At 35.8% G+C, this 18,281-nt stretch overlaps 1 protein-coding gene across 1 annotated transcript in view; it reads right to left on the bottom strand.

Moving 5' to 3' along the window:
• LOC131033218 (uncharacterized) overlaps positions 1-18,281 on the bottom strand; it is a 149,616-nt gene that overhangs the window by 106,977 nt on the left and 24,358 nt on the right. The gene's annotated exons all lie outside the window — the stretch shown is intronic.

Here is an 18,281-nt window from a genome sequence, read left to right as displayed (position 1 = left end):
TTAAGTTTTGAAAGAAAATTATTAATTGCATAAAGTTTAAATACATTTTGCTTCTACTTCTATGAGAGATGGAAGATAATCGCATTGTAAGACTCACTTCGCAAGATGGTCACCAAAATTGAATTGAATATGATTGAACTGATGTGCTCCGAGAGTACAATAGACTGTCTTAAAAGCAAATGAGCAACTTAATTTAAGTTCTACTACCTTCACCTCAAGCACAAACTAGAGAGTTGATACTGATACAATTCAATTGAACAAGATCAATTGATAATCAGATTAGAACATTGAAGTTTACAAGCACACATTGTAGAAAACAATTTGCTTGTTGGATGTAAATATTGTAGTACGCCACCCTAGTTGACACTAATTTTTTGCAATTCTTTTCCCAACATTCAGCTCGTATTTTGTCAAACAGATTGCCTTTATCACAAATTACTCTGAGTTGCAATACAATATTGTTTGTTTGGGAAGTTTGCATTCAGCTGGTATTTTGTCAAACAGTTTGCCTTTAAGCTGATTCACGAAATTACTGAGTTGTTATGCAGTATTGTTTGTTTGGGAAGCTTGCATTAGCAATGATATTGGTGAGATAAGTATTTGAGCAATTTCCTTGACTCAGAAATGAAGAAACTGAGACAAACAGAAAATACTGAGGGGAAGGGAGTGAATCAGTATTTTAAAAATTAGAGACTTTTGAACAAACAAACTGAGAACAAGATAACCAGAGAGACAAGGACACAAATTTTATCACGTGGAAAACCCTTTAGGGTAAAAACCACAGTTTACTGATCTGCAAATAAGTGGGCAACAACCCAATTACAATATAGAGCACCTACTCTGACTAACTGAGGCTTCGACCTCTTTTTCAATAGAAGCACCAACTTCTGATTACAGAATATCAAATACTTTCTAAAGGGCTCCAACCTCTTAAATATACAGAAATTTTAAAACAGCGAACAGATAAACTTCTCTGTTTTATACTGCTGTGTATAAAACTCTAGGATAAACCTCATCTACAGTAAACCAAAGTCAACACTTCATGACACTGAAACTTCCAACATTCCCAAACTTGATTGCTACAAAAGATATACTCTCTCTAATGCAAATTGAAAATTCTGACAGCATGAATTACAGTCATATTTATCATCTTTCACTGAACAGGCGAATTCCAACTGAGAGAATAAAAGATTCAGAGATCATCCTGCCATACAAAAGAAAATCAGTCACTCAGGTTCGAACTTCATTTAGAACAAGAGGACATGCTCTCTCATACTTCTGTTTCAATCACACAGAATATTTTTTCTGTAGAAGGACTGCTGCTCAAAATCAACACCAAAAAAAAACTACCAGTAGATTATCATCGAACCACTTTTTAGATACTCAACTTCATTCAAAAAAAAATTCGAATACCAGAAAAAACACTTCAAAACAAAATGCAAAAAAGATCAATCCTTTCACCCATAACTGCTCTGATTACAAAAATTGACAGTCACAGATTGACACCAAGAAAACGGCTCTTCAGAAATTACCAACACTGAAAAATACACTACACTCTATTTTTTGCGAATGACAGATTCCATTTTTTTTCTTAAATGAACCATGTGTTCCCTTACTACCATACGTTATGATACTCCGAATTTTTCAGACACCCACTTGGTCTTTTGTCGCCTTCCAGACTGAGACATATTCATCGCACAAAATGAATACACACCCTACATTACTTAAGAACAACTTCAAATCAATTTCATACGTAAGATAAAAACTCGACCCGAAGAATGAAACAGAAATTATGAAGAAGGCAGTCAAGAAAATTATTATCTCATCCCACAAATACGACATGAAATTTTTAAAGAATTAATTTTTTTGCGACTCTGCCAGCAATGCGCTTTTTAAAACTTCACCAAACACCAACAAGCTTCGATAAAAATATATTCATGCAGCTACTTCAACCAGACTGAAAGTTGTATAAATACAAACATGGCAAAGATAGCAGACTTGTAACTGACACCCATATGGGCAGTGCAAAGAATAGCGTTGTCCAGTTCTGCCAAAAAGTTCAAGTGTGCTGTCAAATTCGGTAGCCCAACTAAACCCAGAATTCACAGAATTCCAAAACGACTGCAGTCAGAAGAATAAAATGAGAGCAATTCAAACACCTGTCAACTTCACAGAGTACATTATCAGCCAGAAGGAAAAAAGAATGCGTTTACTAAGGCCATATATAAGGATAGAATATTAATTTACAGCACACTTGGCAATCTCTGACCAGAAGTCAAATCTCAAATCTGAAACACGTGCCTGGGCACACATGGCAACTTCCAAACTGAAACTGCATACCTCTGCTTAACATCAATGACAAAACAAAGCTAACAAAAACATGCTTTGAGTGAACAATAAACAATTTTATCTTTTTTCCCATGCAAACAGATGTAAGAATAGTACTTAATTTGCAACAGCTGGTCGCTAAGCAAGATCTTAAATTCTGACATGAATATTAGTAACAACAGATTATGATTTCTGATATAGTCACACATATTACATACTCAGGCAAGGTATTTGACAATCCTAACAAAATCCAAGCTTCTGCATCTGCAACATGTACCCCCTCAGGGAATCTTCAAACAGCACACTAATCACACCAAATAAATTTTGCTGAAGCCCTTGAATCTCCTACACAGAAATAGAAGTCCAAAGATAAATCTCAAATAACCTTGGCATTCAAAGCCCTTCTGTCTCTACCAACAATGATAGACTCCCAATGTCGATATTTTCCACAGTCTGCACAATAAGGCATCACGTCCAAGAAGAAGGCAGCTATACGACTGGGTAAAAGAGATTTGACCTCCAACAAATGTCTTATTTATTAGAATAATATCTTAGTTATTTATTATTTAATGGTCAATTTTGTATTCTATTGTAAATATGACATGTTTCTAATTTTGCTTCTGTTATCGAGTGTTTCATAATGGAAACATCGATCTTGTAACTCGATAAATGATCGTTTGATCATTCATTTATTTATTCAATTTTTTACCAATTAGTTGCGTAATATGGTATCAGAGCCGGATCACAAAAAAAATTGCCAAAAATTTTGAAAGAAAATTTTGAAAAGTTTTTCACAAGGTTGAATTTTTTCGGTCCTTTTTCTAGCTTCAGTCAGCGCAGCCTTCGTAGATTTTTTTCGCTGTCAAGGGTTTCAATAGCTGCGTCTTTTTTTTCATGGTGTGTAATTGCAATTTTTTGGATCTGTAATTCGCGATTTTCTTATTCGCATGAGATCTTTCCATTTTTCTACAAATCGCGCATTTACCCAGTCATCTTCTCTATGACCTGCGACTTGTTTTCCGGCTTTGCTCGCGACCCGCGAATTTCTTTTTCGCGTCACGACCTATCTTTGTAGGTTTTTTGGCTGCATTTGTCGTTTTTGTGGCTCCCAACGGCCATATTTGCATTATTTTTCTTCTGCACGACAATTTTTGACATCGTGATCTGCTATTTCATGTCACTATTCGTGCCATCGCGATTTTTTTTGCCACTCGTGGTTTTCCCGCACGATGTCCATCTAGCCTCTATGTTTTTTTCTACGTGTTTGAGGGTCTTTTTTGCCGCGACTACCACCTTTCTTCGCGATTTTTCTGATCTACAAAAAAAAAATCACAATCTAGTTTTTTTCCAACGGCAACATAAGGAGTTTTCTTTCTAGTTTTTGCGATTTTCTCAATTCTTGCAAGTCGTCTAGGGTTTTTTCCTGAACCCTCAATATTTTTTCTACGGCTAGGGTTTTTTCAAAAAAACCATTCTCAAAAAAAAAATTTGGGGTTTTTCTGGGTTTTTCAAAAACTTCTTTGGGTATCTCTCGGATTCTTCCGGGTCCTCTGAAATTACTGCATTGGGATCCATGCTCGGACATTTTATGTTCTGCCTCGACCTTCATGTCAAGCTTTCCACCTCAGTTTCTTGCATGCATCACGTTTACGGGATTTCACACATTGAGAGTCTCCTACCTCGATATTGGTGCCATCATTCGGACAACTAGCTTTGACCTCAAGTTTTTGTGATGCAATCTTTGACGAATATTCCACTTGAGGGGCGTCAGAAATTCAACGGTAGAAACTACAATACTTGGAAAATACAGAAGCTCACAATTTTTGAGTATCGTGTCATCAATTAGTTGGTTCTTGAAAAGGCCACCCGTCCCTCTACAGCCAATCTTAATCAAACCAAGTTTGATGAGCAAAATTGTGAAGCTATCATGCTCATCAAGCTCTCGGTGACCGATGATCAGCTTCCTCAGATACCTACCGGCAAAACAGTTGTCGAGATATGGGAGCATCTCAAGACACTACATGAGACGTCTGATAAGAGTAGAGCCTTCTTTCTAAAAAATATGCTCTTCTCTATGATCATGGATGAGCAAAAAATCCCTTCAGGAGCATCTCAATCGGATCAAAGACAATCGTGATCAGTTAGAAGCCATCAGTCGGAACATGGAGGACATGGTAGTTATCACATTGAAGAGTTTACCAAAGTCCTATGAGCATTTTATCGAAACCATCAACATCACATCAACCGATGTTGATCTCAAGTTTGCTCATCTTTGCACTAAACTTCTGCAGCAGGATCGATGGAAGCAACAATTCGACAACAATACCAGCTCATCCTCTACAGAACAAGCTTTCACAGCCAAATCCTTTCATAAGGATATAGGCAAATTTCAATCTTCACAACAAAAACCCTTTGCTCTGTCATCAGAAGGCTTGAAGAAGAAAAGTGTTAAATGCAATTACTGCCATAAGTTTGGTCATAATATTATTCGCCTACTTAATATTCAAACACAAAACATCAAGTAGAATTGAAGCACACAGCAAGGACTAATTGATCCATAACTCAAATGCTTGTTTTTCTATGATTTCTCCTCTCTATAATTGTCTTAAGTGTAATCAAATCCTTGCTACTACACGTCACCACCTAATAAGCAAAGCATTTACTAATATTTTAACCTTAAGTTGCTAATACGTCTCAAGGTTGGTCTTTTGCGTTGGCAACGATTTTGTCATATCTGAATTCATCTTTTACCACAACTCATAGTTTTGTCTTTTTCCATCTTCCCTGCCACAACCTACTTTCTTCTCAATAGAAATTCCCTTCTTAGGAATATGCCAAGCTTTGTCCTTTTCTCATTGTCTTAAGTGAACAGAATGAATTTTTTATTTCTAGGACTCAAAAAAGACAAATATTGAGGCTTGCAATTCACCAACAATATTGCTTGATAGCTGCAGCAGCCTTGTGTTGTTCTAAATAATCTCTAGCAAACCCACCTGACTTCTCTTGACTTTCCACACCTTAATCTTTAATCAAGGATAGATCTAAAGTGCTACCAAAAGAGTCGACTCACTCTAGCCAATAGTGCCAACATTAGTAATTAATTCTCATGCTCACAATTAAACAATAATTCCACAATTCCTGGCGGATTTCTCTTCAATCTTGTCTTATTCAATTAACTGAAAATATTTCAATATTTACCAAATCTGCGCTAAGTCCAAGGTAAATAATGCCTGGCTAATAAGAAGTCTCACGCCTCCATGAAAATAGTCACAAAGTAATTTAGAGCAACAAAATAATAATATTCTCAATAAAGAACACAAGCACATATATCAAGAAAAATTCACATAACCATAATTGTAAACCTGATGAAACTTGAAATACCAAAAATATTCAACACGAATCCCACAGCATTAACTGAGGTGGATCTTGCACCACCGTAGTTGATCTCCTTCATAAGGGTTTCCGTCCTCCAAAAAGATGAAACAAACAATCCTTAAACCCCAATGATTTCCAAAGAAAATAACATAATCTTCAACATATCAAAATGAGAGCCAAAACTCTATTATATAGTCTCAATGAGGCAACTCAGAAAATAATACAATAAAAATCTTTGCCCTTTCTAAATAATTCACTTATCTCTTGTCAAGTGGACATTCACCTTTTTGCTCATAAAATATCATTTAAATATTTATTTTATTTTCACTTCCTTATGTTGACATCCCCACTTTGTTTCACTTAAGCAATAGAGACACTTTATTAAAAATATTAATTGAAATAATAAATATTATTTCTCAACCTTAGGAAATTCGCCAAGTCCTGAAATTGAAGACTTTGTAAGCTAAAGCTGAGGAAAAAGCTGCGACTGAGACTAGTTCCCTAAAATAGTACTATTAAAAAAGTAACTTACTAAAAAAAGCATAGGCAAGTCCGAAATCGCTCCAGAAAGTGCCATTCATCTCCATTGATCTGTTTGAACACCCTTGCAACATCGAAATACTCCTTTGATCATGCTGACACCAACCTAGAAAGCCAGCACCAACTGCACTACAAGAAAAATTCAAAATGGGGACATTATAGATATAGGGCCGGAGACAATACCCATGGCAAAGGTAGCCTGTGAAATTAGCTCAAAAGACCTAAGTAGCCAACTTTAAAATTTTGGAAGATTGCTATAAGCTAATTCTAGAAGTGTGCAGAGAAGTTCTAAAATAGCATCGAAATTACTTCCAAATTGCATGGATAATAGCAAATCTAGAGATGAAATTATTACCAAAGACCATTCACACATGACAACCCATACTTACCCTAAGGAAATCAAGCATGGAGAAAAATCCAATATAGAGGTGGGGCCTTATGGCTTGATTCAAGCTTAATTGTGTAGTAAACAATGGGGTTATGGCCCATAAATGAGTAAGAATAAGTGGATTTTTTCCACTTAAAACATAATAATTCTTGTCCCTCCACTCCTCAACACTCTTTTCTCTATGATTCTCTTTGCCTGATCTTTATGTTGAGCTCAAGGAATTAACTCCATTTAATGATTTTTGAGTGAAAGGATGTTGAAAATCACAACTTGGAGGAGGGTTGTTGAACCAAGACATCAAAGCGTACGAGACAAAATAATTGTGTTTAACCCAGATACAAGAATTTGATCTTATTCACTCTGCCTGGAGAATTATGTACAGCATACCACATACAAACTATTTACATAAATCCTCCTCGATTGTACCTCCCATGTGGAAAGATTTTTGGTTCAAAAAATCTCAAAAAGGAAGAAGATGAGGAGATTGCTCCTCCAGTTTATACATGGACAGACATTGGCCTTATCTTGTGCTAATGAATGGTGTCTTCTTCAATTTCTTTGCAGTTTTCAAGTACCAAGTCTTCAAATGATAGAAATATTTGTATCTCCCCTCCCTTCTCATCAAAGCATGGATGGTTCAAACTGTTGAGCATATTGTCATTGATGTCAAGATTGTTTATCTGTCAGAGTATTGTACAGCTTGACGAGCTTGAGGTGCCTACTTGTCTGCTTGGCTGTTAGCTTCACCTGCTTGTGTGCCTACCTGTTCATTTGTCAGCTGCTGATTCAGATTTTATGCCACATCATCAATCAATATTTCTAAATTGAAAAGATAATGTAAATTCTGGAAGAAAATGTGTTGTATGTGTGCCATTTTTGGAATGATCAGAGAATAATGTCGTGGAGTTCATCATTCTGAGTGATTATGACGCCTAAGTTAAAATATCGGTTTTTGTTTTATGAATACGATTTTGTATTCTGTGTTTCTTCAGCTGAGGTTTTATTTATTGCCGCCATGTGTATGGTGTGTTTCAAGTGTGGTCAGAACAAGAAATGTTATGAGCTCAATTTTTATATTCCCTGCAACGAAGTTCTGTAAGGAACATTTTTATGTCTCAGACATTTTTGGTATTCGAACAAGGGGAAGAGCTACGTGTTTTTTCTGGAAAGCAACTTCGTAGTTTGCTGTCTTTAATTTTTCGGTGCTTTTCAATCTGTAAGGTGTGTGGATGAAAGGATGGAAGTGTAGTCGTTTTTTTTTTTAAAGTCATGTGCTCGGTTCCACACAGTAATATATTGCAACATGGCTCTCCGCATAATTATATCAGCCGTTAAAATTTCCACGAATATTTTTCTTGGCTGTGCATTTTCTGAAGTAATATTGTTTTTGCTTTTAGTGTGCAATGCAAATCAAGGTGTGGCATTTTTCATTCAGCAAATCAATAAGGATATTGGGCTGTATGAGATAATCTTTTTTGAGATGTGTTTGAATTAAGAAAATGAGAATAGTTTGTATGGGTGTGTGATGGATATCGCGTGAATGAGTGTGAGGCAGCTGGAAATATTTTCAAGTTAGAAACAGTCGGGTTTTAGCTGCTATGAATATTCTGTTTTGATAAAGAAATTGTGTGCGATGATAAAGAAATTGTGTGCGATCTTGGTCAGGGGCATGAAGTGTTCTTCAGTGATTTTTAAAAACTATTTTTAGTTAGGATTTTGTATACAGAGTTTGTGATGCTGATCTTTTGATGTTGAAGTGGGGCTTTTTGCAAAGAAGTAAGAAAAAGTTTTTTATTGCACACAAGTCTTCTGAGTGTGATGTATGTGAGTTGGAGGTGCTCTGAGTTTATGCTATTAATGACTAAGGTCATGAATGATGCAACCACTTTTGTTTCTGTGCTTGGCTGACATATTTTTATATATAGTTTGATTTTGAATTTCTGTGGGTTGCTGAATCTGAAGGAGCTGGATGAAAAAGGAGGGTGAGATTGGAGTGGAAAAAAATTCTTACATTATCAGGATCAGAGAATATTTGAGTTGGTGCTCAGTTTGAGGTTGGTGCCTTTGAGAATCAGAGTTGGTGCTTCGAAAAGAGTTGGTGCTCCATATGTGAGCTGGAGCTCACTTTTGTAATCTTGGGTTGTTGCCCAGTTTTTAATGGAAGCTCTTTGTACCGTGGTTTTCTCACCTGAAAGGGTTTTCCACAAGATAAATTTTGTGTCATCTTTGTGATTATTTGTTCTACTCTTTTCAATTGGCTAAATTTGTTAAAACTTAAAAGTACTTGAAATACTGATACCCCCCACTCCAACCCCGACCCCCCCCCTCCCCTCTCAGTATTTCTGGTTTGGTTTTCAGAAACAATACAAATTTTTCCACATTATGAGTAAATGCATCTACATGCAGGGATGTAGTCAAGCATGAAAGGTTTATCATCAAATTAATGAAGTATTTTCAAACAATCGTAACAAAAAGTTGATTAAGTTTTTTTAGATTTCAACTTGCAGCACTTCTTGGAAAGATACATCCATACCATGTCCTCGCCATTGAGCCAATATTCAACCCATGCTAGCAAAAATCTTTCTAGGGAATAAAAATGATAAAAACTTTGTCAATTAATTGGAAAAAATTGGGTTAAAGTTAAGCTGGGTTGTACTAATCCATTCTTTTCAAATTGCCAAAATTGCTTAAAAAAAGTTAAAAAGAATGGTGTGAATATGAACAGGATTGGACTGCAATGAAGATTTTATGGACAAAGATCAAGCTTTAATCATGATTGATCGCAAAAAAAATTTAAATCCCCAAAACATGACAACTTAATCAACAAAAGCTCGCACGGGTAGCGGAGTTGGCTTGGGCCGTGGGTTTGCTCTCCATTGGTCTCAGGTTCGACTCCGGGGCCCAAACTCACCCGATCCACCCGGCTTGCAGGCGGCTTGGTACATCCCCAGTGGACTAGTCTCGCCTCATCTCGCCCCTTCTTGACCCCAACTTGGCAATAAGTAAGCCCAAGGCAAGGCGGGATGGGCATTGTGCTAGGTCGCGGGGATACCACTAGCGTAACAAACAAACAAAAAAGACAACTTATTCAACAGTTATTCCCAATTAAATTATATTTCATTGACCAAAATGGTTGACTGATTAATTGGAAAAAACATAGATTTTTGGGGCGAAATATTGGAGATCATCCAAACAAATTACCAATTTTCTAAGGATCTCCAAAACTATGGGCCTTCAACCCTAATATTGGCAATGCCTCCCTCTAGAATTGTCTTGCAATTTTTCAGCTACTCCTACACCCCTTAAAAGAATTTGTTTCACCTTTTAGATAAATCGTTCAATCTTGACTTCTTGTCCAACTTCTCTTTGGCATGTGATGTCTCAAAAACCAAATCAAAAGGAGTTTGTGGCATGTACTGCATGCCTCAAATGAAGCCAATTGAGGGCATCTATAGAATACCATATTGTTAAGTCACAAGATTCGAATTTGACTTCAAGTATAGCAAAAATAAAATTTGGATGAAGTTCTGCAAGGGTAAAAAAATCGAAAAAAAGAATCGGCATTAAATTTGCCTTTATATAAATTAAGCTTTTTTAAATATAAACAATAAAAATTTAATATAAAAAATATTAAATTTTAACTTTTTATTGACTTCTATGTTAATATTTAAATTAAAAAATACAAACTATAAAAATGTATTTTGAAATTTTTATAATTAAAAAAACAAAGCAAAGAAACCTTAAAAAAGCATTTCTTGTATCCTAAATTTAAATCACATATTTTTTAATATTTTTTAATTAAAAATTAATCTAAATAAAATAAAATTTAAACTTTTTATCGGCATATAAGTCAATATTTAGATTAAAAAACAAATTTTAAAAACGTATTTTTAATTTATTTTAGAATTAAAAAACAAAACAAAGAAACCTTTAAGAAATCTTTTTAAATTTTCATAGAATACAAAAAACCAAAAAAACTAAAAAAATCCTACAAAAATTGAGTTGCAATCACGTCGAAGTTCTAAGCTCACGTTGAAGTTGCAAGGCATTGCTAGTGAAAGTCGAAATGCAAGGCTGCATCGATTTTCACGAAGATGAAACTCTCTATTTGAATCGCAATTTGCATAATTAAACTACCCTTTGTTTACGGCATCACATCTGCAAATATAACCATTGCCCTTTGTGCCCTAGCCACTGCTAGATTTTTATGCAAATTTGTTCGCAAATTTCAACGAATTTTTTGTGACCATTGAATATTCGACGAAATTTGAACTTCATGTTTGAAGTTTGTTGAACCCTATGACTAAGCCATATTGTGTGCGAGCTGAAAGTACGCAAGATTGGTAGAAGGTTAACCTTTATCTAGAGTTAACCATACAATTTAAGTTAGTGACTTTATTCTCATATAAATTTTTAAGTCACATGATAAGGAAATATGTGAGGTGTCACTTTTTTGTTTTACAATTTTTGTTTTCCTTTTATAAAGAAATCTTGGAATTGAATTTCATAAAACTTCTTTGCAACCTAACACAAACGCAAACCCTCACACATAGGATTAGGGAACTAGGCACACAACTTTGGCAAGTTGATCATGGTCAAGATGGAGTTCCTTTCCTACTTTTCCTCCTCCACATATAGAGATCCCCTTATCTTATTTCCTTAGCTCCCCACCTCTATTCAGATTCATTTTATTCTTCAAATTCCTCAGAGTAATATAAGAGCAAATCCATAATCAAATTGCCCACTTCTTAATGCATGATGGCTTTCTACCCATTAAGAGTTTCCCTTTTGAATAGCTTCTCATCTCCTTTTGGTGTATCTTAAGCTTCCATTATTTGCAATAAGTTGCTTTAACTTGGTTAGCCCTATTTTTTTATATTGCTCTCATGGTATCAAAGCCACTTGCCTTTGAAAATTGTCTAAAGTCGTGTTAGCTAAGATCATGTTTCCAAAAGCTTTGTAAACAATGTGTAAATATGTATATAAGATACATCAAAATAAATATATACTCTGCTCAAAGGTAGCTAGGTTGATACCATAGTTACAAGACTCGGACTCGGCTTGGACTCGGCAAGCTGATTTTTGACTCGGACTCAAACTCGACACCCGGACTCGACAAAAACTCGGCCAAGACTCGGCAAATAGAAAAACCAGCGGTTTTAAACTTGTTTCATGTATTTTTTAATAAATAAACCTCAAAGACACAATAATCTCATCAAATAGAAGCTACATTGAACACATACACAATTTTACATTCATCACATAAGTATAAATGCAAATTTTAGGCTTGAGCTAAAGGAAATAAGCTAAACTAAATAACACATAAGAAATACAGATAGTGTCAAATGTCTACAAAATTCATGGAATATGAAGTCCATGTCATCAAAAGTGCAAAACATATATCAACATAAAAGCTAGAGCCTAGAAGTCTAAGGCTCAGAGGAGACAATATTAGTGAACGCTCAACTCTACAATTTGAGGCCCAATGCTCACACTCACACTACCACAGATCACTACTTCAAGATCCAGGAAAAGGAGGTCGAGGATTTCAAGAAGCCTCTCCACCAATGGCTGCCATTTCTTCCATTTGCTTCCTTTTTAATTCTTTTTTCTCTTTAAATTCCTCTAATTGAGCTTGCACTTCATGTATAGCTTCAAGGGGTGTTTTTTTACATGGGTTTCCATCATGGCATTCTATTTGTGAAATGTGATATTTCCACTAGTTAATACCTCCCCCATTATATTTTGTTTTGCAATAAATACATGTTACTTCTCCTTTTTTTGATCCGAGGATGCCATGTTTCCTAGCCTTATCATGTCTAACTTGGGCACCACTTCCACTACCGGTAGGCTGAGACATTATGCTGCAATATATTATAAATGAAAAAAATCGGCATAATGTCTCTTATTCTAATTAAGTTAAACTTAAAAATAAATAATAGAAAGAAAAAACAAAACTAGGGTTTCAACTTTCATATTTTTTCCATCAATATAAAATAAAACCAATGTACAAAAAAATGGAAATATGAAAGTAAGAAAATAAAAAAATAACAAAAAAAATGGTACTTACCTGCATAAATTTGCTAGAAACCTCTTCCAAATCCTTCTTTAAACACCTTTAAATGTTTGAATGCAAGCTACAAACTTGCACAAACAATCAACAATTGCAATCTCCTCTTCAATCTACCTGCTGGTCTGCTCTTCAATGCCTCTATTTTTCTGCTCAAAACCCTCTTTTTCTCTCCTCCTTGTGTTTGCAAACAACAAAAATGCCTTTTTAAGGTGAGACTCAAAACATATTAGCCTTTTGTTTCAATTAAACAAATCCATTTTATTTTATTTTTCAATTTTTATTTGCTGCCTGTGCGGCAGAGTCTAGCCCTCGGGACTCGGCGAGTCTGCCAAAACCCGGCCAGACTCGGCCGAGTCCGAGTCCAGAGGCCATTGGCCTCAGCGAGTCTTGCCAAGACTCGCAGAGTCTTGTAACTCTGGTTGATACACATAAACAGAATTGAGTCCCTTGACCATCCTAGGAACAGCCGGGAGTTCCCACACTAAAAAATGCAGCACTTTATTTTCTAACAAAAAACTTTTTTAAAACAATATAAAGGGAAAACCCTAACCCAAATGTGTAAAGGAAGCCTACCAAGGGACCTCACCCCCAAAAACACTAGAAATATGATAGCCTGCCCTCAATAAAAAACAAGGCACAAGGAAGAGAACAGATATCTGAATATATATACTACCTTAACATGCAAAATTGATAATTAACAAAAGCAATATATCAATAGTCGGGTCATTCTCTTCATTCCAAGATTGATTATATAGGACTTCAATCATCATTCATCAATATGTAGAGTCAAAAATTGCATAATTTGCACTCTCCCTTCATGTTTTGCAGCTGGTATAGCATCCATCACCTATAATACAATTTCGACCCATTTTGACCATTCCTTTGTGTGACCACCCCAACTAGACACCTTATGTTGTTAACTCCTTGCTTGGTTTGAATTACCACCCCTATGTCTCCTAGACACCAAAGCACCCACACTAATGTCTCCTCCAAATTTGAAATTACTTTTCCCTCTAACAGCCTTTTTTCTTTCTAAAACCTAGCCCTTCTGCATTTTCAATGGCCATTTGAGCCCAAACATGTCTCTATATGAAAAAAAAAATCATTTTTTGGAAAGATCCTCTTCTCCTCCACCTATTGTCCTACATCTTCACACACTATTTTTGGAAAACCACCATTGTTGTACCTACATTTCTAGGGCCACACAGCAGTATTTCCAACACTTTGTATTGAAACAAGCAAAATAGGGGCTAGACTAAGGGAAGCTCCAAAACATGCCCTAGACATAAATATCCCTATCTTTACAACATCTAGCATCTCTAAGCTACAAACAATGTCAAGCAATGAACATTGTCATCTACATTAGATGATTAGTGCCCTTCAAGAGTCAAGATTACCAATGCACCCCAAAGGTCACTAGCACAACAAACAATCACTAGCGTGCACCAAAGGTCACTAGAAAAATTCAAGACAATACTATCTACTAACTTTCCAGAAAAGTCATGCATGGATGCATGCATCCAAGACCTCCTCCAGTCAATTCTTCATTATTATGCAACCTTTCACAGGGTCCTACAACTATTCTAGACATTTCTCTTAACACTTCTCTCTTTCAATACTAGTTTCTTATGCAACCTCTACTCTAGCATTTCACTTTTCTAATTGCTACTTCAGTAAAAATCAGATTATTTGGTGACCAAATGTTCATTAGAAATTAAAAGAAAGCATCTGTAGTTTGAATTGCTCATTTTCAATATACACAATCTAAGTTCAAAATTAAACTTCACGCTCAAACTTTCAAGTTTCATAGCCATTTTTTATGTCAATATTCAAGTAAATAAAATTTAAATATGAACGAATGGATCATGAAAGCTATTTACTCTTTCATAATTCAAAGTTTTTTGCTGCCTTTTTTTTTTTAATTTAGAATTTCAAGTCACTTTCCAAAGCAAATATTGAAAACTTGAAATTAATAAAAATCAATAGATAGCTAACTGAATTTTTATATTTTTCATACTGTACGATTTTTTCTCAAAGTTTATTTGCATATTGATAAAACAGATAGCTGAATCAAATTCTATGTATCCTTTGTTTTTGTGCCTCATGTGATCTAAAGTAAGGAGCAGCAGTAAAGTCCTCTTTCAGTTTATGTTTTTTTGTTTTGTAAATGCTTAAATATTTAGCTTTGATTTTGTTACTCAAATAAACATTGTATCTTTTGTGTATCCTCAACTTCTACACTTCATGTGACATAAAATAAGAAAAGCAAAGATGAATCCTTATTTGAAGAACTAGTGGATTTTTCAAATTTACTATTGGGCTAATCAATTATCAAACAAAAAAAGGTTGAAGGAACAAAGGCTGCAACTTTTGTGCATCCTCTGCTTCTCTGCTTGATGTAACCTAAAGTAAAAAAAATAAACAAAAAATTTCATGTCTAAAGTCATTGCATTAAATTTATGTAGTAAAGATAAACCATAAATTTTATTTTTTTGAATGTCGTTATTAATTCTAATAGCATAAGCAACAATGTGGAGGTTGGAAATCCAAAATTCAAACTGGGAATACAGATGAATTTGCCCAGGGTCAATTAGATAAAAATGCCCCTTCACAGCAATTTGCTACAATGATAAAGTCAAACAAATCTTCCAAATTTGGGGGTACTCAGTTATGGAAATGTCAATTTGTGCCTTTTAATTCCATAAAAAAAAGTACTACAGTGAATGCACATCCCTAAGAAAGGGATTAGAGCATGTGATAGTCTATCACCAAACAAAGGGTAAAGTTAATGAGATTGTTTGGTGTTAAGAAATCCAAAAAAAAAAAATGCTAGCATGACACCAAGGGGTACTAGTACTTCTCATGTCGGGTGGAGTGCATTACAACCTAAGGGGAAACATAAAGTCACAAGTTCATCTAAAACTCCCAGTTCAGTGGTGTTGTTCAGCATAGAAGCCAAAGATGACACAATGATGCCAATGGTAAATTCTTTGTTTCCAATGGCATTCCATTCCATATTGTGAGCCCTCCTTATTTTAAGAAGGGAGTGTCTAAAGTGGCAAAGTAGGGTCTTAATATGTGCCACCAAGGGATATGAAATTGAGGATCACCATCTTGGAAAAGAACTATTTCAAGATAAACATGTTTGTGGAGGAAATTAAGGCCGCAATGGTCTCACAAGTTGTAGTGTTGGAAATTGCACCTGATGCCAATTTCATACTTACACTTTGCACCCATGGCATTTATGACAAAGCCTATGATCAGAATTTCATGATTTCGACCTCAAGGGTGGCAATGACAAAGCATTAGCAGCCTAGGGCTTGAATATCAAAAGAATTTAGTTGGACTGCAGCACAACACGCAGACATCCCAATACTTTTTGAGATTCAAGTCAAAATATTCCATGCAATTTGTCCTCTATGCATGTCACAACAACCAAACGTGTTTGTAACGGCTCCTCCCACCCATTCAGCTGCATAAAACCCACTCTTTCCCTCATTCTCACAACTTTTTGGCATCTCTGGAACACTTCTTGCTCTCCATTTTCTCTTTATCACTCACGGAAAACCTCTGCCAAAATACTCTTGTCTCTCAAACACTTACAGCAATCAAGACTCCTCTCATCTACAATCATGTCATGCCTATTGTCTCAAGAGAGGAGCCATAGGTTGTTGGTAATGCTCTCTTTCTCGTCGTCTTTGCAACATTGTCTACACCTCTTTTATTTATCGTGATAGGGGTTCTCCTCCACGGCGGGGTTTGTTCCTATCACACATCTATTTGTTTTTATGTCTTTATTTGGATTGTCTATCTCCAATATTGTCTAGTTGTCTGTGGCGTTTGACTGAGACAAACCCCTATACAACCCCCAACATTTTTCCTATCTACTTGTGCCAAATGTGAAGGCTCAACTGACTGGATCCTTTTGTCTAGGAACTTAATGGCTATTTTGATCGAGACGACAGCGCGAGCGCACAGACATCTGCACATCGCGTTGGCATTCGTGGCCGAAAGCTAATCTATCTAGTGGTGAAATCTTTGGCCTCTTGGTTTTTTGTTCTATAGTTTAAGCATTTTTATCTTACAATATATCTAGGTAATTAAGCACTTTCAGTTAATCTTTTTTTTTAACTTAGCATAAATTTAGTCTGGCTACACATACTTTATCATTTTCCTTTAATCATTTAAATAGATCATTCGAGATAACTGAGGGCTATTTTCTCCTTGAGACCCCATTGGCTTGCCAGTAGTGAATCTCCTCCTTTATACAAGCACGCAACATTACCATCTATTGATTGATTAAGGTACCTAAAGGTTGCAGAGTTTTAGTTTCAAAGCTTTTGAGATGCTATCAAGAAGTTTGGACATAAGAAAGTGGTGCAAGTTATGATAGGTGTGGCCTATGTGGGCAAGGCAGCATGGAAGCTGTTTAAAGTTGCCTACAAACATATCTTTTGGGCCCCTTGTTCAACACAGACCATGAAATAATGCACTAAAGGGCATAGGAAAAATTGATTAGAGAAAAAAAAATTGTACTTGATGCCAAAGATGCACAAATGTTTATCTATAATCATCACACACACTATTTTAGACCTTCATCAAAGAGTTTCTCAAACCTATTGAGAGCATTATATTTCATTCTCCTAGGGAGGACAATTGAGTTGCATGAGCCCTCACAACTAAAGGTCATGACAAAAGAATGAAATTGGTGGGCTAAGTCAAAGATAAAGAAAAGGAAGAAGATGAGGAATGTGGTGAAGAGTCATACTTTTTTGTTTGATGTGAAATATAGTTTCCATCATATCCTCAATTTTCATAGTGATTAGCTATGGGGACTCTAAGACTCCAAGCCTTGGGAGGTATATGAGCACATTGATAGCATGCTTGGCCAAATGAAGGTCATTGTGCAAAAGAGAGAGCCCACATTATTGTTCCATAATAAGCACATTCAATCTATTATTGAGAAAAGGTGGAAGAAACTCAACACTCCCTTTCACACGATTCCCCATTAATTGAACCCAAAGTGATGTGTACAAAGAGCTAGTAGAGTTGTCAATATGGCAAACATTGAGATGAAGACTGTTGTGAGGTATTCACACATCACCCCATTGCAAATGGGGACCCCCACTTTTTTTTGCTTTCTAGGATGGCGTTTGAGTCCTTAGCTATTAGCCTCTGCATTAGAAGGGTATAGAAGGTCAAGAAGCCAGGAGTTGGCTGGATAGCCTTGTGTGAGGTGTGAAATGAGTGAGTTTGTTAGCCTTCATAACATCTAGATCACATGAGTAAGTTCATAAAGTCTAGATTTCACGTGAGTCAGTCATGAGTTTAACTGAGGATCATGAAAGATTGTTAGTAGTCGAAGTTAAAGGCGATAGCTTCAAGTGCTTAACATGAGGAGCGAAATTCAATTCAAATACCCTTGACTAAGAGCGAAGTTGTTCCAAGAGCCTTATCTTGCAAGTTTGAATGGAGAGAGTGAAACAAAGTGAGTGAGCAAATGCTTAGCATTTAATTTCAATCCACTTCATCTCCAAGCCCCCAAGAGCAAACTTCAAGAATTGAAGGAGGAGAGCG

The sequence above is a fragment of the Cryptomeria japonica genome, chromosome 8 (assembly GCF_030272615.1).
Source record: "Cryptomeria japonica chromosome 8, Sugi_1.0, whole genome shotgun sequence".
Taxonomy (NCBI): domain Eukaryota; kingdom Viridiplantae; phylum Streptophyta; class Pinopsida; order Cupressales; family Cupressaceae; genus Cryptomeria; species Cryptomeria japonica.
Note: the sequence above shows the minus strand (reverse complement) of the source record. Positions and strands in the feature narration are given on the sequence as shown.